A 20,818-nucleotide genomic window follows, 5' to 3' on the forward strand; every position below is an offset into this window, starting at 1 on the left:
AAGGTTATTGTAGTTGTGTCTTTGTAGAGGGTATTTGGTCTCTTTCGTTTGGATTCCAGGCCACTCTGGTATTCATGGAAATATGACCGCAGATAGACTTGCTAATGAGGCTATTGGGTGCGGTGATATTTTTCCTTATAAAATATTCAGTCATGATTTGGCGGCTTTGCCTCGCTCCTTTCTCCGAAATACTTGAAATGAGCCTTGGCCTATTAGCTGTCAAGTTAAGGGCCACCATTATTTTAGTATTCAGCCTATTAATCCCTGTAAATCATGGTTTTATCGTATTAATAGCATTAATAAACGTGCTAGGTCTTCTATTATTAGGATGAGAGTTGACTATGTGGGTTCCTCTTCTCATTTGGCTAAGTTAAAAATTGTGAACAATAACATATGCAATTGTGGCACAGATGTGGGTGATTTGAATCGCATTCTCCTAAATTGTCCTCTCTATGACCATTCTGTTCTTTTCAATTTTCTCCTTTCCCTCCGTATTCCCTTACCTACATCAGTTCCAGTATTATTATTTCTTGATAATTTAGAAGTATATAATTTGATTTCATCTTTTATTCTTATCAATAATATTAAGTTGTAAATTTTTTTAGTTTATGTACTTTACATATATATTTTTAAGGTTAAATAAATTGTAATTTCTATTTAGGTATTTGTCCTTTTCCTTATATTATCCATTATTCAACTTTTCTGATCCTTATTCTAAATTCCGTCGTCCAAAACTCCTTTACTAAAATGCTGTTTCCCAAACTTTGTTTTTGGCGTATGCACTTTGTGCCGTGCCATAAGAAAGAAAAAAAAGTAATCATATTTGTAAATAAATTATAACTGGCCAGTTTCACATGCATAAAAACTTTCTCGCAATACTTTCTGAGTGACCTGGTTTATATTTTTAATATTACTGAAACAAATCTTCTTCTCATACAGATTAATAGCTGTAATTCACGGATATGTTCACATGAAAAAGATTAAAAGTTATTAAATTATGTTAATTTAGGATAAATAACAGGTCACTTAGAGTGTTGTAAAAATAGGTACGTTCTAAATTCAAAACTTCCCTTCACATTTTTTTACGAATTAATTAAACTTACCGTGTCTCATTGAAAAATGGATTTGCGTCGAGAACATTTTCGCGCTATAATTTTATACGATTTTATGTGTCGCCTGAAACCGGACGAATCGTACGATAGATAGGCTTCAAATGGCATTCATTGATAATGAATTGAATTGAATGAATTGCCCTTCTAAGGCAACCGTGTATCGTTGGTACAATGAATTTAATTGCGGTCGACTAACTTTCGGAGATGAAGAAAGAAGTGGTCGCCCTTTGATGACTGTTACGGAAGAAAACGTGCTAGCAGTGAAAAATTTGATCCAAGACAATAGACGAGACAAGAGATTCAGCATATACTGCAGATTGGATCAGGAAGCCTTCACGAGATTCTAAACGTGCATTTACGAGTGTGGAGGATAGTTTCACGCTGGGTGCCGCACAACCTCACCGATGTTCAGAAGCAGGTAAGGGTGGAATGGTGTCGTGATATGATAGACAAATTTGAAGCAGGCTCTTCTAGGCGTGTTTACGACATCATTACAGGTGATGAATCCTGGATTTATCAATTTTTCGCGAGCTTTTTCAATTGAACTGGCTACTTGGTATCAATTCCTTTACGAAATCAAAGAAGCATTAACGCCAAATGGTATACTACCAATTGCTTGGCAGAAGTCTTTTTTGTTGTGAGCAACAAGCGACTAAACACAGGACTCTGCGGGCTATTGCTCCACCACGATAATGCGCCCGCCCACACCGCAATCAAAACGAGGGACTTCCTAGACAGCACACCGGCCAAACTCCTGGGTCACCCTCCTTACAGCCTTGACTTAGCACCTTCTTCTTATTCCCAAAAATAAAAAAATCAGCTCAAAGGGATACAATATTTGTCGCCGGTTGATGTGCTCTTAGCGTTCGAGCGGGCTGTAAACAAGGTGTCTGTGGCGGACTGGAAAAAGTGTTTCGGAAACTGGTTCAGACGCATGAAACTTTGTATAGAGGCTGGTAGAGAGTACTTTGACAAGATGCAGTAAAAATATTTACCTGTAGAAAAATTTTTTTGGTGTCGCAAAACTTTCTGAGTGTCCCACGTATATGATACTTGCACTGCCAATTTTATTAAATACTCGAGCATATTTAATCGCCTATGTTTTACGATACGGGCAGAACACCGTACTTACCTGCTCTTTTTCAAATTATAAATCCATTAATAGTAGACGTTGTCGTAAAATGCCAGACACACAGCATAATTTTTTTTTTTTCAAGGACGCAAAGGAATATAGAAAGAGTTGTATATCAATGTCAATGACAAGAGTTAAGCTACGGATGTATTGTGGCCGTCCTTAGAAATGTCATAAATTATATTTGGGTAAAACTAAAATATCTCGACAAAGTAATGAGATTAGTAATTTATATGAGGAACTTATTAGTGTTGACTGTGTGCCTCCTACTACAGTTCCATGCACCCATCCTGTTGTAATTGACCTTACTAGTGATACATCACCTAAATTAGGCAACTATAACAGTAATATTTGTATGTTGAGTAATAATAAATTTAAAAAATATTTAAAACTAAAAAAGTTTATAATTAAGAATCGGAATATATTAAATAAGCGTTGCAAAAAGGGACAATTATTGAAAAAAAAACACTTTGAATAATTTAAAATTGCATGATTACATTAATAAGTGTAATAATAAGTTAGTGGAAAGCCAAAAGTTATATGACATTGATACAGACTACCTAACTTCAAAAATCAATAGTTTAGAATCTTCGCTTCATGATTTAAATACAAAGTATATTATCTCTCAGAAACAAATCCAGGAGCATATTTTAGCAATGGATGATCTGATTGATGTCAGTAAATACAATGCTGACCGTTTTGAGTCATTGACTAAGCATTGTACATGTAATCACACAAATATATCAAATAATAATTCAGTTGTAACTGTGCTGGAAAATGAAGTTCAGGGTGTTTGTGCCAGTGATTGTAACCCTAAGAGTAGCACAATGGTGTTCTCTGACAGAATAGGCTGTAATTTTGGGTCTATTTTGAAGTATCATCTTAAGGGTGATTTATTAAACTACTGCATGCCAGAAGCATCATTTACACAAATAATAAATAAAATTAAGTCTACGAAAATGAACAATATGACCACAATTGTGTTATTTTTTGGTAATAGTATTAAATTAAATAGGCAGGATGTAATTAAAGGAATTGAATATTTATTACAATTAAATGTGTATAAGATTGTATTGTGCGCTTTTCCTTACACAAATAGACATCTTCATAAAAAAATTAACAGTAAGGTACATTACCTGAATAACTTATTACATACATTGACATGTCGTCATAGTGACATTTTTACATTTTTTGATACTAATAGTTTTATTAGTGATTTTTATTTGACAAAAGATACAATGTATCTTTCTAAATCATCTAAAAATAAAATAGCCACTTTAGTGGCTTATAATATTGACTACATGAACAGTTTACATGGTAAACTTAAACATAAAAATACTGACATAACAAATAATTCTATTAATATTTGTGACATAAGTACTATGACTGCAGATTTAAACTGCTCACAAAGACAAAGGGAAAGCAATCAGAATTAATAATTGTTCATCAGAACATACAAAGTTTTCCCGGCAGCGAGTTAATTATACAATTATTTTTAGAAAAGTATAATATTGATATTGTCTGTTTCACAGAACATTGGCTTAAAGAGAGCAATATGATGTTCAATTTAAATAATTATAACGTTGTCAGCTGCTTCAATAGAAAGTCAGTTAATAGAGGCGGGTCTATGATAATTGCAAGAAATAATATTAAAGTAAAGGAACGTGCTGACATTGTTAGACTTTCTATTGAGTGTTGTATAGAATTATCTTGTATAGAACTAGAAAATTATATCCTTATATGTGTGTACAGGCCTCCTAATAGTGATTACAATGTTTTTGAAGGGGTGATGGAGGATATTTTAAAAAAGTATTTAATAGTATTAAAAAAATTATTGTATGTGGAGATTTTAACGTTGATATTCTTTGTAACACACCCACATGTACAAAATTTATTAGTTTATTTCAGTCGTTTGATTTATGTCATGTCTTTCATGAACCCACTCGTGTAACTGCCACGTCTGCTACTTGTCTTGACAATGTTTTTTGTATCTGCGAGTATACAGAAAAATTCATAATAAATAAACTTCCTTCAGATCACTGTGGTCAAGTTGTTAAGTTTAGCAGTTAAATCAATAAAGTCAACAATAATAAAAAATCAAAAAGACAAAGGTTTACAATATTAATAAATACAAAAGCGCGATTAAAAATAAATTGGATTTGCTGTTACAATCTAGTAATAATCCTGATTATCTTTACACCAAGCTAATTAATATTTTATCCGGAGAATATGAACAATTTTTCAAGAAAAAAAGAAGTTCATGTTAAATCTAAATTCACGGAATGGGCAACAGTAGGAATACTTAAAAGTAGAAATATTTTGTTTGATTTATACGATCAAAAAAAATATCGATTTGATGACAAATTCACCACTTATGTAAAAAATTATTCAAATATTTTTAAAAAAGTTTGTATTATGGCTAAGTCTAATTATTTTAATAAACAAATTAAGCAGTCTTCTGACAAAATTAAAACCATCTAGAGCATTATAAATAAAGAAACTGGAAGATCTAAAATAGCCTGTAATCAATTTACATTAAATTATGATAATAAATTAATAACAACAACAAAAGATGTAGTTAATATTTTTGAAGATTTTTTTGCTAATATTCCGATTGATATTACATCTTCTCTGGACTCATCTCAATCTCGAGCAAAAAAATTACTAGAGACTAATATCGGTTGTTGTTCTTTAAGATTTAAATTTTCACATGTTAGCCCCTTTCATATCATAAAAATATTCAAACAGCTAAATTTAAAAAATACGGAAGACCTTTGGGGCATGTCTGTAAAAGTAGTTAGTTCTTTCATAGATATTGTTGCTCCATATCTAGCCACTATTTTTAATAAATGTATTGATAATGGCGTTTTTCCACATTTAATGAAATTTAGCAAATTAATCCCACTATTTAAATCAGGAGATAAATTTGAGCCAGGGAACTATAGACCTATATCTATTTTGCCAGTTCTAAGTAAGGTGTTTGAAAAGATAATGTTAAATCAAATGTTACATCACTTCAGGGTTAACGGACTGCTTCACAGTCAGCAATATGGTTTCACCGCCGGCAAGTCTACCACTGACGCAGGTGTTGCGCTAATGACACATATTTTCGAATCTTGGGAGAGGTCACGGGATGCACTCGGAGTTTTTTGTGACCTATCAAAGGCATTTGATTGTGTGGATCATAAAACGCTTTTGTACAAGCTCGAACATTATGGTATAAGAGATAATGATCTAAAATTAATGAGAACTTATTTAGAGGATAGGGTTCAAACTGTAGATATTGACGGTGTAAAATCTAAGGGAGCTAATATTAAGATGGGCGTTCCACAAGGGTCAATCTTAGGCCCCTTCTCTTTTTAATCTACATAAATGACCTTCCCTTTATGGTAGAGAAAATTGCAGATATAGTGCTGTTTGCGGATGATACTTCGTTAGTGTTTAAAATTGGACGTCAAAGTAATCAATTAGACGATGTAAATTGTGCTATGTCTGCAATATTAAATTGGTTTATATGTAATAACCTATTATTAAATTCCAGCAAAACAAAGTGTATAAAATTTACACTTCCTAATGTAAGACTAATAAATACACAGTTATTGCTTAATGACGAAATAGTAAATTTTGTTAATGATACAGTTTTTTTAGGTATAACAGTGGACTCGAAATTACAATGGGGGCCCCATATTTCAAAATTGGCCAGTAGACTCAGTTCTGCTGCATATGCAATTAGAAGAATTAGGCAATTAACAGACGTGGCGACGGCTAAACTTGTATATTTTAGTTATTTCCATAGCATAATGTCTTATGGCATATTGCTGTGGGGTAAAGCAGCCGATATAAATACTATATTTGTTTTACAAAAGAGAGCCATACGTTCTATTTATGACATGGGTTCAAGAGAGTCATTGCGTCAGTGCTTTAAAGACTCAAATATCCTCACAGTAACTGTGAGGATATTTGAGTCTTTAACTTTCAACTTTCTTTGTCTTTTTCTTTCACAATACATTTATGAAAATATTATGTATACACGGAAGAACTTAGAGAGTTTTAAAAAACTCAAAGACTGTACAAGTAGAAACTTACGCAATATAAATAAGCTTATTTTACCTAAATGCCGTCTGCACAAAATCAGTAATTCATTTTATGGTAATTGCATAAGATTTTATAATAAACTGCCAGAATCTGCATTAAATCTGACAGAGAGGCAATTCAAATCTTATATTAAACAATTTTTATGTAAGAAAGCCTATTACAGGATAGACGAATTCATAGATGACAACATATCAAGTAAATAATTAGTTTATTAGCATACAACGTTATAGTTTTATTTTCTCATTGCTTTCTTGATTTAATTGATTGACTTTAGAAATATGAAAGCGTAGCGGTTTTTGTATTAATTGCTGCATGCATTCTTATGTAAAATGTGAATACTATAACTATCAGATGGCAATTGTGAGTAGCTTTGACGTGGTCTAGTGTTTTGAGTAGTCATGCTCACTAAAATGTCCAGACTTGTGGCGGCGTGGTGGGCCGGGTCATTGGGCTCCCTAAAATATGGTCGAGCGCAGTGATGGCTGGCTCATCCGTCATACTCGTGAACGGGTGCTGCTTGTAGGGACTGGTCTGCTCTAATCACTATGACTGATTTCCTCTTATTAATTGTTTAACCAGTTGGTTATGTATTCAATATTTTTTCTTTTTGAGTATTTAATTGAATTAGTGCTAATTGGTGGTTTGTATTCACACACTTAAACTTAAAAATGTAAAGTAATAATAAAATTATTTAAAAGAGCAACACGCAAGTTTCTTGCTCGTTCTTCTTGTGATGAGACAGCTTTCCGAACGAGCGGTAGATTAAAAAAAATGTAATGACTATTCAAAAGTGCTTCAATGTAAGTTTATTTGAATAAATGATTTTCTATTCTATTCTATTCTATCGTAAAATACACAACCTTATCAGTGCAATATTTCTATCTAGTATGTATGGTTTCTATTCATATTGACAATTGCCAATCTTCCGTTTGGATTTTGGGGGACACTTTGAGGTTGAAAAATTACCGACGATATCCTTCATTTATCCAAAATTATACCAAGTATTCAAATATCCTTAATTATGCGAATTGTTGTCTTTAATTTGGTAAAATTTTTAAATTCAAAAGCAATTTTTTCGACAAAAGCCATTTACGGTATCTTATAGAGAATATTGTGTAGTTTCCAAAACTCTCCTTCGATTTCCTATAGGGTTATTATTTCCAAAGTTATTGATTGTCAAAGTTAAAAAGTACATTTTTGCTTTGACTGACGATAACTCAGCGGCAAATCATCGTACAGACTTTTTGATTACGTCAAATTAAAGAGTATTAAATTTTCTAAACAAATATTGAAAGAAACAATAAAAAAAAAATTTTTAAGCCCGTAGACCTTTTTTTTAGATAAGAAAAAAGTTGCAAATTTTTTTGTAATTTTCTTAGGACTTCTTAACTTTCTTAGACTTTAACTTTCTCCAATGATGTTTTTATTGTCATGTCATATCGTGAAGAGTCGCCCCACACGTACCTATTTACGGAGTTTGCTTGTGTGGAGTCACTATTTGAGAATGTTTCTTCCCTATGGGTTATCGGCCGGCCCATTGTCGATCATTAACCTCGAGCACGACAGTTTGTAGGATCTACAGATTTTCTATCACTACTTCTTCTGCGCATAATTTCTATGCATGAAATTCCTAATGTTGCCTTTCCCATAGCTGGTCGTGTAAGTTAGCGAGTTAATTCTAGATTGAACTCGCCAAGCTTATAAATTAAATAATCTTATATCTATTTATAAATTGGTATTTTATACCTATTTAATCAGTGACTCGTTGCGGGCGTGGCCAATTCGAGGCGGCGCTGCGCAAGCGCAAGTAGGTGTATATATAGGCGGAGCCTAAAACGTGTGTAGTCAAGCACAGAAACAAGTATGTGCTTATAAATATTGTATTGCAAAAATATAACAGTATTTTAAGACATTTACGAGTAAAACAGGAGGACGCTCTCAGGTCACGTGTTCTTTTTGGGTCTTTAACTATACGTGGGTATAGTTAAAGACCCAAAAAGATATAGAAGATTAAAAGATAAAATAAGCACGATAAACAATAATTTCGTTAATTTCATTTTGTTACAAAAAAATCTTGTAAATATAAAGTCGTTGTTCATATTTACGTTATTCATGCACGTAGTAGGTCTTACCAGTTCTAATCAGTTACGATTATTATCATATATTAAAACATTTTAACACAAATATGATTTACCTACGGCGTTTCTGTGAACAGGCAGTATACCCGTAGTTTCAACTCTTACCCATTGTCGCCCTGTATATTATTTTTATTAAATACTTCTTTGTTATAAGAGATACTTACAAATAAAAAATGTTTTGCGTTTGTGTCCGTTACTAGTATCGGTGGACAATGCCCACTATTAACGGATTATAACTTGCAAGGCCTAAATTATTCATCATCATTGTCATCATCATACAAGCTTTCCGTCCACTGCTGAACATAGGCCTCCCCCATAATCTGCCATAAGGAAGGGTTTTGAGCCACCTGCATTTTAAGTGGTTTAGGTAATAAATATTAGTGAAATTTCTTTATTAATATTTCTTATTAGTAAACAATGTAAAACACTTTTCCCAAGTAATAAACATGTTTGTTGAATGTATAGGTATTAAGTTGTACATATTAGTGCTACTATTGCTATATAATATAAGATAGGTACGGTATTATTTGGAATGTAATGAAATATGTGCATTTAATTTCAAGTATAGGACAATACATGGGAATAAACAATTTCAATTAAAAGATAAAAAAATATTTACTCAAAATAACTTGAATTGGCCACTACATTGCGTAATATGCACAAAAAATACACCTATATTTTTTAAATTAAGAAGCACCATTTTTATTGTTAGCTAAAAACAGATCTAGATTTTTTAAGTAAAGAAGGCGACAAACTATCATTTAATTCACCTGATAGTACAAGTAAGCGATCACCGTAACCCATGATTTAATTGTTTTTTTTTGTTTTAATAATAATTAAATTAAGTTTTGTAGATGTATTTTAGTTAGTGTATTTTCTATAATATATCTCTAGTGCCTTATGTCTTCTATTCTTTTCACCCTTCACAGGATTGAATTGATTTACCTAAATTTATATTTAGCATTAATATTTAATTACTCCGCGTGTTTATACTCATATTTAGTAAGTGGGTTATATATTAGGTCCACTAATCAATAAATACGAATATTTTTTATAATACCGATCTACCTATTTATTCAGCCGCGAAACCAAGTGGTAAACTTTAAAAATGTATTATTATACACACTTAGATGTTAAGAAAAAAAAAATACTTAAAATGTAACTAAAATTAATTATAACAAAATTTTAAGTACTACTAATCCTAATTAGACTTAGTAGTAGTTTCTTTCTTGTCCTTTATCACCTTACTAATATTATAAATGACTCCTTCAAAATACTCAGCCTTTTTATTTCGTAGGTTACGACGAGTACGGGTGACGTAGGCTGCGAGTAAATAATACCGACTTTTTTTTTAACAAGTGATAATGGATTGGTAACCACGCCCTGCTAGCTACGCTGGCGGGGCTCCAGTTTTTTTTTAATGGGTGAAAATGGTATGGTAACCCCGCCTGCGCTAACGAGATGAAAAGAGTTCAATTAGCCCATCATGATGAATTCATCAGGAATAAACTATGATAGTTTCCAGGGAGAACTGTGAGGAGGTCGACCTGGTTGGGTATATTGCTAGCAATGGGATTCTCGGTCTCCATTACTAACAATCCTTTTCCCCCCGGGGCTCCAGTTAGGGATGATAGGTGAGAATGGAAAGGCAGGTCAGCTCATCGTGATGATTACATTTGGAATACGCTATTTGACACTGTTAAAAATATGCTACCAAATGTGGTCATCCTATTAGGTAATAACATAAAAAAACATATTTATCTCTGTTTTATCCAAAAATATTGATAGATTTTTCAAAATAAACAAAATAAATTCAAATTATTTTTTAAATTTCTTCAGCTACAAGAACGCTTTATAACTTGCATGTGACATAGTCACATGCGAGTCAACATTGTTTATTGTTATAAACTTTATGTGATTTTATCATATTTCCATCGTTTCTTGTGCTATTTTTACAAGAATTTCTTAATATTCCGCAAGACACTAATATCTGGTCATGTAAACAATAGTGTTTGCTCTCAAAATGGACGAGAATTTTGTACAAGTTGATAATAGAAATCTACCTAAGATAGACGTATTTATGGTTGCACTTTTCTTTAAAAATAACATTGATTATTATGCTGCAGAGCTCAAAAATATAAAAACTGCTGTGTACGTATCTAATTATTTATTTATAATGATATTTTTTATAATAATTTGTGTCGAGGTTTCACAAAATATTTAGGTTATGTTTATTAATCCCCTTCAAAATTGATTGTAAAACCTTTCTGACCTCAGTTTTTCTTTTGTCTACAGATCTTCCAGAGAATCCTATGGTGATGACGCTGTTGGCTATGTACAATTGCACTGGGAGCATGAAATTTGCACAGTGAAATGTAAAATCTATCCAGAGCATAAAGCAAGAAGCAATAATATTACAATGATGGTGAACGAAACTAACGGTGAAATCATTAGCTGTAAGTGCCATGATTGTGTAGCTTCAGCTGGTGGATGTAAGCATGTAGTTGCCTTTTTGATGTGGGCTCATCGTCGCAGTGAAGAACCCCCATGCACATCAGTAGAGTGTTACTGGAAGAAACCTATTCTATCTAGAGTAGGTACTACTCTCAAATACATCACAGTTACTCAGCTGTATAAAAAAGAAGTACCTCATAGACCAAGTTCATCAGTAGTTTATGATGACTTTATTTCTAAGGCAAAGAAAAAGAAAATTGATACCTGTGAGCTGCGGAAATATCAACATGATTTTAAACATACCTACTGGTGTTATGCAGTACTCCCTGCACATTTTCATGATAAATCAATATCAAGAAATTAAAATATATGTAGAGAAGCTTATAGAGGCCATGAAGGTAACATTTGATGTCGCTGCAATACAGATGATTGAAAGAACAACAAGGAAGCAGAATAAGACTAGCTTGTGGTATGAAATTAGATATGGTCGTATTACTGCTTCTAAAGCACATGGAGTATTTGCTGTACACCAAATGGGTCATTAGTTACTGCAATTTTGGGTGTCAAAATACCTGACACTGCTGCCATGAAAAGGGGTAGGAATTTGGAGGAAATAGTAAGGAAAACAATCAGCAAGAAATTAAAAACCAAAATTGATTTGTGTGGTTTGTATGTGTGCCAAAATTATCCCATGATTGCAGCTTCACCTGATGGTGTAGGTAATGATGCCATTGTAAAAATAAATTGGTCATTTGGAGAGGATGGATGAAAGAAGAATTACGAAAGAGATTTATCGAGCAAGAATGAATGGAGATGTCGGTAGGGGCCGCCCTAGACGGATGTATGTCGACCAAATAGGCGACGTGCTGAAGAAGGGCCAAATTAAAAGTACCCGTAACCGACGAGCGTGTATGACAAGATTGATGAATGTGGAAGAAGCGAAAGTGGTTTGTTTGAATCGAAGCATTTGGCATTCCATTGTTTCTGCCTACCCTAATGGGAGACAGGCGTGACAGATATGACAGATATGTATATAAAAATAAAGTGCCCTAGTAAAGCAAAATCTATGGATAAATATTTAAAAAATGGTGTTATATCTGAAAAATGTAAAGCCCAGGTGCAAATACAAATGTATGCCGCTGGTGTAAAAAGTGTTATTTTTGTGTTGCTGACAGCAAATTTGAAGAAAATGAGACTATTGAAATTCATTTAGTCACTTATGATGCTGACTATGTCAATAAGTTAATAAAAAAGCTTTTTGATATATGGAAATCAAATATTTATCCTATTTTATTAAGAAACACTAGAGTGTGACAATGTATATAGGAAATGTATGTTCTGTAAATAAAAAAATAAAACCAATGTATAAGTCTTTTGTTTTATTTGTTATTCATTCCTTATTTAAATAAATAGATACATTATCTAATAATAGAGTTCTGCAAGTTTATTAGTGAACATGCAATAATAATAGCATCAAGTACACGAAGTATATTTAAATTAATTACAGAATGTTGCGTCAACATATGGAATTCTCTAATACGCCTTATTACACATTCTATGTAAAAAGATTTGTTTGAGATAAAATACTGTTTGGGTCTCTTCGAGCTAACTGTAACCACTTATTACATCTCTTAAGGTTCGTTGGAACAGAAACAGAGTTTTAGTGGAGTTTTTAGAAGTATTTGTGCATTGTAGCACATATTACACCATTTTTTCCAGTAAATTAACAGAAAAAATATTATAAACAAGCTGAATGTACACTTTCGTATATTACTTTACTTGTCTGTGACGTCACGCAAATCATATGGCGTCAGCCATTACAGAAACAGTGTTTTTAGCGCGAATATTGTAATTTAAATTTTAATACAATATTTTACAGAAAATACTGCATATTTCGCAGAAATATACATAAGGTGTAATAATCATATACCGACGAATAATTGAAAACAATTTTTCAAAATCAGTCAAATAGCCTATTCAGTACGATGGTTACCAGGGGTGACTGGGACAATGAGACTGGTAGCCTATTTTACTAACAAAAAGTTAACGGTGTAATTTAAAAAACAATACATATGAAAGTTCCTATTATAGTTTTGTATTATGGGTGATTTATTATATTTAAAAGTTTCTAATGTCTTCTTGATTAGCACAATCCCATCTGTCACTCATTTAAAAGTGCATTATATCATTGTGAGATAGCAGAGATAATAAAGTTACAATTATAACAAATTACAAGGTGCGAGGTGCGTCGCTTACAATAATATTGGTACTTTTTAGTTTTAGATTAATTATTTTTGCGATACGAAAATGAAGATAACAAATTTTATTTATATACCTTGTTGTTTGATTGTATGTCTTGAATTTCTTTGGTTGTTGAATTATTTTCAATTTTATAGTTTTATTTATTGTTACAAGAAATATAGAGAATAAATATAGTATAGCTTAGCTGTACTTAATAGTCAAGGATGTAACGGGGAACTCCTTACCTATAAATATGATTTTTGAAAGCTATATATATCTGGGTATGCTGTATTTTATAATAATAATTACTTATAATAATTATATCAAAATTATAGACAATAAGTATCTAACTGAACAATAAATACTAGGTAAAAATGAATAATTACGTTATTTGTTTTTTTTTTATTTATTAAAATCTCGACATATATGCTTATAAAAATATGCTTAACAGATTTAATTTTAATTTGAAAGGGATAAAAGGCAGAAAAATTTGTGGCAATCTGAAACGAAAATCTCAAGTCATGCAAAAATGTGATAATGTGCATAATGCCTCGAAGTGTGAATGGAGGTCCGCAAGATGTACGCATGCGCAATCGTCCAGTTGTGATGTGCAGTCAAAAGCTGACTCATTCTACCCTTTCTATTCTCATGTTTAAATAGGCAACTAACGGTTAGCAAATTTTGTAAAGAGTAATAAAATTTTAAATTAGAACGGCAACCTCTAATTCAAAAAATATTAGTAATATAATTTTATGGTTGTATGCAGATGTCGTCATAAAAAAACCCTTATATTAACTTTTGTCGTGCTTGGTTCTGTGATATTGGCTCATCTACACCAATATTACGAGTATAAAGAGGAAAATTTTGTTTGTTTGTTTGTAATTGTATATTTGTGATTTATTATATTTAAAAATTTTCTAATGTCTTTTTGATTAGCACAATCCCATCTGTCACTCATTTAAAAGTGCATTATATCATTGTGAGATAGCAGAGATAAATCAAAAGTGAAATGCATACATAATACAATTTAAAGTTATTTTAATACCAATATATTAATAAATGATTATTTTAACATACTTCAAATAATTTCAGTAACACCTTTAGTTCTTTATTGTATTTCACATCTAAAACGACAAATACAACGTAGTTTTTAACTCTGTAATTTTTGGAAAACATCACGTACATACTCGTACATTTTGCGCGGTGCACGGTCAATCCAATACTCTGACGAGAAGGCAGAGGAGACAGTTTGGGAGCGATAAAGGAGGAAGATTATATATAAAACATCAATTAAAAATGCACCTAGACTTTTTTTGTATCTAATTAACTTATTATTTCGGTAATTAATACAAAATATAACAGATGGATGTAATTGTACAGTTTAGATTTCTTTTCAACCGACTTCAAAGTTTTCAAATCCACTATATATTTTTCGTATGGATCTCTTTAAATATTTTTTCTTTCTAATCGAAATATCTTATTCCCATTTTATTCCATACTTAAGATTTAATTTGGATGTTAAATTTAGTAACTTTCGATATCATCTTGTACTATTGACTAATCTGTACTGTCTTGTTGATAAAACAGAGGTGTTTGTTATTTAAGAGAAATATTGAAAAAAGTCGTAACTACCTACTGCGTATGCGAAGCAACCTCTTTCTATTCATATTTGTTTGTATCTTAGATATCTATGAAAGTTTACGGATTTTCAGTACAACTTATAATATTGATTCTAATCTTAGAATATTATGTAGTAGTAAGATAAGTACAAGGTTCAAGAATTAAATTTGTGAACACCATAGCTCTGATACACTAGATACTACCGCGACTTAAAAAGGAGTACGAATCTGGAGAATAAACAAAAAGAAATGTATTTAATTTAATTTCATACCTACCCGAGGCATCTTTAGACAAATTTAAAATAATAGATCACTGCTCAGAGCCTAGTGTTAAACATTCGGCGCCAAAAACAAAAAAAAAAAAAATAAAAGCGAGCGAAAAAAAGTTTTCGCAGTTTGGCAAATATATTAGTTGTGTAATAATAAAAGTAGTCTATTTTCGAGCGTTGACAGTCGCTCGAATACTAATGGTAGCAGAATTAAACAAAATAGGTAATTTTTATCAACTAACCAGTCAATTACTGAGTCATTTCACCTTTCCCAGTAGTCCGAATGCCGATAGGTTCCCGACAAGTACGATTCACCTAATTATTTGCATTTTTTATTTAAATTAATTATTATGCTCTAAAATATCCGGTACGTAATCTAAAGTACCTACTCAATAGACCCGGCATACGTTGTTCTGCCATATAAATTAGAGACACTCAAGTCACCTAGCAGCATGAAATATTATATGAAATATGTAAAGTATTTACAACCAATTCTCATAACTCCTAAATATACATACAAATTTCATAAAAGTCGGTCGATCTGTTTAAGAGGAGTGTGATCACAAATACCGTTACATGAGATTTTTATATAATACACATTAAGTAAATTACTATTTGTACTTACGTAATACCCCAGGTATTGCAGGCGTTCTTTGGCTATGGTAATCGCTTACCATTAGGTGGGCCGTATGTTTGTTTGCTACCTTAGTGGTATAAATGATTTTTTTAACGCGCCACCTACTTATTTATTCTTTAACTCTTTCTACCCAAAGGTTATTTGGAAGAGATTGCTTAGCAATAAGATCGCCTTTTGTACTACACTATACTTATCGAAAATTGTTTAACAAATCCTGTAATGTTGGTGCAATAAAAAGTTAAAAAAAAATAAATATAAAAAGAAATATTTTTCATATATGAGTGCAGTAAGCAAAAATATTACAAAATGACTATACTTATCTCAAATTCGTAAGGGCATAACTTAAAAAAAATAGGTACGTAGAGATGATTAAGTATTCCTGTATTGAAACTGAAAACTTGCATGACTGTGTTTTCAAATAGGAATAAGTTATTTAGTTACTATTATTAATTTGGTTTAAAGGTGCTATATGTCATTACCATAGTCCTTAAGACAATTCATAAATGCTATGCCATCACAGTGTATTCCGTGATGTGCTTGATACTGTTAGTATCTACACAGATAATATAATACTATATATACTGGTATCTATAAGCGCTGGTATATATCTATAATCGATCAGGTACCTGCCAACTTGTTTACCATTCTAAATCTATAAAATATGTAATCTTTCTTGTTGTTTTTCCCAAGTTTTTTAGTCTCTATGGACATAATCCCAGTATGCGACAGGGTATTCGTAAATGTTGGCGCGGGAGGTAATACCTAGTCGTACTACATCAACATCCTCATAAGTAAACAGAAAAATAGTCTCTAACTGTATTATTATATAAATCATTTTGTTTTGTGAGTTAAGAGAGCTGCTGTATATTCATAAGTGCTTTAAAGTGCATTATTGAATATAGCAATTTAAAATAATAGAAATAGAATAAAGCTTTATTATTATTTACTACTAGTTTTTATTAGACTGGTCGGAATATTGACCAGGAGAATCAGGAACTAAATGCTTATCTCCTTTTCCAGCCAAACAGTAGTACTCTATGAATGAAGTAGTAATGAATGAACAATGATTTGTTGAGTTATTAAGGCGTCAAGAGGTAACAGACATATTCACTTTCACATTTACAATATTAAACGAGAATAACTATTTAGAAGTAAAAATATATATAATTAAGCTAAAAATATTTGTAAACATGGTATATGTGAGTTGAAATTGACACGGAGAAAAGTGGGAATAACAGTATTCGTAGACTGGAGACAGGGGTGTCATGTTACAAAAATTTTTTATTGTCCTTCCTTAATTCTCAAGAACAATAATTGCGGTCTACAGGAAAGGGGTTTCGCATAAAATTCTAAAGGGTACGTTACAGTACTAAATATGTAACAGTATTATAACTAGATTTTCCAGAGCTATACCATAACTAAGAATGATGTTGTTGAGGCAAGCCTGTTATTTATTATAAGATTTATTATAACGTATTATAAAAAGCAGATCTAAAAAAAAATGACTACAATACTTATTTATCCGGACATACGATCTTATATACCCATTTGACGGTGAAATATATCGCTAACAAACATTTTTTACTAGTTTTTATATGTGACATTCTGTCAGCATAAATAGAACATGTTATGAAGGACACAGACTCATTTTGATTTCGGTTTTATGAATGCAATATAGTATCACATTATTATTTGATTGTATTATTATTTATTTATTTATTATAAGTTACAATAACAGTTTGCAAACAGAAATGAACCATTAAAAAAAAACAATACAAAAATTTATCAATACGCAGTTTGCCAACCTTACATTGTAAACATCATTTAACAGTAAGTTATAAGTAAACGTTATACATTTTTATAGATGTATATTACATTACTGATTACAATTATGAACTTATTATATCCAAAAAAAAAATCCAAACTTATTCCATCTCAAAACCATACAACGACCTCTTAAACCCAATAGTATTCTGATGAAAGATATCGATTTTTTCGCTAATTTTGTTATACAATTGACACATCCGATGAATGGGATTATTATGTGAGACATTATTATTGGTGGATGGAATACCGAATAGCCGAGGATGTCTGAAATAATGCTTACACGCATTATGTATACAAGTATAACTTTATAGACTTTTAACAAATGTAGTTCATTCGATTAGAATTTTGTCGAACTTGATTTACAATGCTTTGTATATGCATAACCTAGAAAACGTAATTAAAACGTTTGGCTTGAGTGTAAAAAAAAAAATTGCATTAAAAATGTCGGTTTTCGTATTGCTAAAATGTTATTTGCTTCCCGTTGTTACGCTTCTTTATTTTTATTTTAATTTAGCGGTAAGTTATCCTTTGTTAGTAGAAGGTTATAAAGAATAGACCCCGTCAGTATGCACGTGTGAAAAATGGTTTTTTACGAGTAAAATTTAAGAGAACCTAATGATTTTGATTTGTACGATAAGGAATAGTTGGAAACATTACTTATGGAAGACATACAGTGAGTGTAGAAAGTATTCGTACACCTAGGGTTGTAATAAAAAAAATACGAATTTGATAGACTTTCTTTTATTTATCTAATTTAAATCAATACTATTAAATATTTTAACATTCCCGCACTTTGTTTATGATAATTTTTGTTTTTTAATAAAAAAAATTATACAACATAAAAATATTTTTACGTTAACTATGCAAATAATGACAAACAAAAAGTATTCGTACACTTATAAAATTTGTAAGTAAATGAATATTAAAAAAATATTAATACTTTGTTGGACCACCGTTAGCATTGATGATAGCTTGGAGTCTCTGCGGCATCGAATCAACTAGTTTGAAAATATAAGAAGACGGTATCAATGCCCATTCTTCGCGAAGCGCAATTTTTAGTGTTTCTTTACTCGAAATTGATCGATTTCGAATTTTATTATCGAGATAATCCCACACATGCACTATAACATTAATATCAGGTGATTGAGGAGGAATCTCTAGGTATTTTGGAGCGTTAAACAGGATCCATGCTTTAATATTCCATGCTTTATGTTTAGGATCATTATCTTGTAAAAATATCCAATTATTGTTAAAACCCATTTGAGCTGCACTAAAGAGAAGATTCTCTTTTAAAATATTAATATACGTTTTGTGATCCCTAATTCCATCAATAAATGCAAGTTTTCCCACCCCAAAAGCACTCATGCAACCCCATACAAATACTGACCCACCACCGTGTTTTACCGTTGGACATAAATTTTCTTTCTTATATTCCATATTAGATTTTCTCCATACCATATGATGTCCATCCGATTTGAAAATATTATATTTCGATTCATCTGAGTAAATAACAGTTTGCCAAAAATGATTTTTTTCATTAATATATTTTTTTGCGAATTCTAATCTTTTTTTTCTATTAATATCATTTACCCAATACTTTTTACGCGCAGTTCTTCCATGATAATCGTTACTACGTAATACGTTCCGAACAGTACTGACAGAAATATGGCAATCATTGATATTATTAATTTCTTGTAACACTCGAGGGGCAATAATTTTTGGATTTTTTTTACACAATTTAAAATTTTCCGATCCAATCGAGGCGTGATTTTTGATGGACGCCCCACCTCTGGGTTTGTTTTTTAGTGTTTTAGTAATAGAAAACCGATCAATTACAGTCTGTACGGTTGAACGTGGTTTATTGACAAATTTTGCAATTTCACATAATGATTTGCATTGATTATGCAAATTAATAATTATTTTTCTCTCCTCTTCACTCGTTTCTTTTGCTTTACGACCCATTTTTGTAACTAAACACGTCTATACTTCTCACGAGTGCAACTAAAACGTCTAATATCTATACCTACGTATTAAAAATTACCTTGGCATTGTAGGCATATGAAAAATTCGATTGAATAAATGATTTATACAGAATTTCATTTAAAAAAGAATGAATGTACGAATACTTTTTGTTTGTCATTATTTGCTTAGTTAACGTAAAAATATTTTTAAGTTGTATAATTTTTTTTTTTTTTAAAAACAAAAATTATCATAAACAAAGTGCGGGAATGTTAAACTATTTAACAGTATTGATTTAAATTAAATAAATAGAGGAAAGTCTATCAAATTCGTATTTTTTTTATTATAACCCTAGGTGTACGAATACTTTTTACACTCACTGTATGTTAAACAGAAAGAGAATGATCAGCAGCATTCAATATTACATAATAATATATATACTATATATACTATATATAATATATATAATATATTACATCTGAGTGCAGTCGGTATGGTACAAAAGAAAGGAAATTGGGTACCGGTACACTGGTTAGGTAGCACCTTCGTTAAATAAAATTGTACATTAATGTTCATAACGGTAATATCTACCGTATAATTATTACTTGTTAAATTGAGTTTTTTTGCGCTCAATGCATGAACACAGCCTCCCGCGTCGCTGCTCTGATTGAATAATAATAGTATGGCTAGGTTAGGTGATAGGACATTATATATTGCCATCTCATTTTTCTTTATTCTGTATATGTGTATGTATGTATGTGTATGTATATATATGTGTATGTATATATACATGTATAATGTAGATTTGTATATGAATAGAGTACCAACACACTACTTATATAACTGTTTTTTTCGCTTCAAGCGCTGCAGCAATATGCTCAGCACGGACCTACATCACAGAACATTGCGGCACGTGCGCGCGCACGCGTACACATTGGTATATGTCTGTAGGGTCGCTCTTGAAATAAATTCAAATAAATTCTCAAATTAAGATCGATATTGGAATTCTCATTATTGGAGAACTCACACTCTTGAATTATTGGTGCAACTTGCCTATGCAAACTATTGTAAACCGATCCTAATTGTAGCTAATTCCTAACTGTTGTTACATGAGTGCAGTATTAAATGGTCATTAGCAATAGATTTGGATTGAGATCGATGTTGGATTCAAGAGTTATCCTACTGTTTGTTTATTATTATAATTTAATTGTTTTTTTCTTTTGTTTGTTTTGTTTTGATTTCTTTTGTTCTTGTTTTGTGCGCTACTGTGTGGGCCGCATGCTTCTTCGATTAAATTATTTCTTTCTCTCTTTCTTTCTTACCATATTAACTGAA

At 31.4% G+C, this 20,818-nt stretch overlaps 1 pseudogene; it reads left to right on the forward strand.

Annotated features, from left to right (window-relative positions):
- Nucleotides 1-10,500: 10,500 nt before the first annotated feature.
- LOC128201159 (uncharacterized) lies at nucleotides 10,501-12,276 on the forward strand (annotated as a pseudogene).
- The last annotated feature ends 8,542 nt before the right edge of the window (nucleotides 12,277-20,818 follow it).

This window comes from Galleria mellonella, unplaced genomic scaffold, assembly GCF_026898425.1.
Source record: "Galleria mellonella isolate WM207_F2 unplaced genomic scaffold, CSIRO_AGI_GalMel_v1 utg3564, whole genome shotgun sequence".
In the NCBI taxonomy this organism is placed as follows: Eukaryota; Metazoa; Arthropoda; class Insecta; order Lepidoptera; family Pyralidae; genus Galleria; species Galleria mellonella.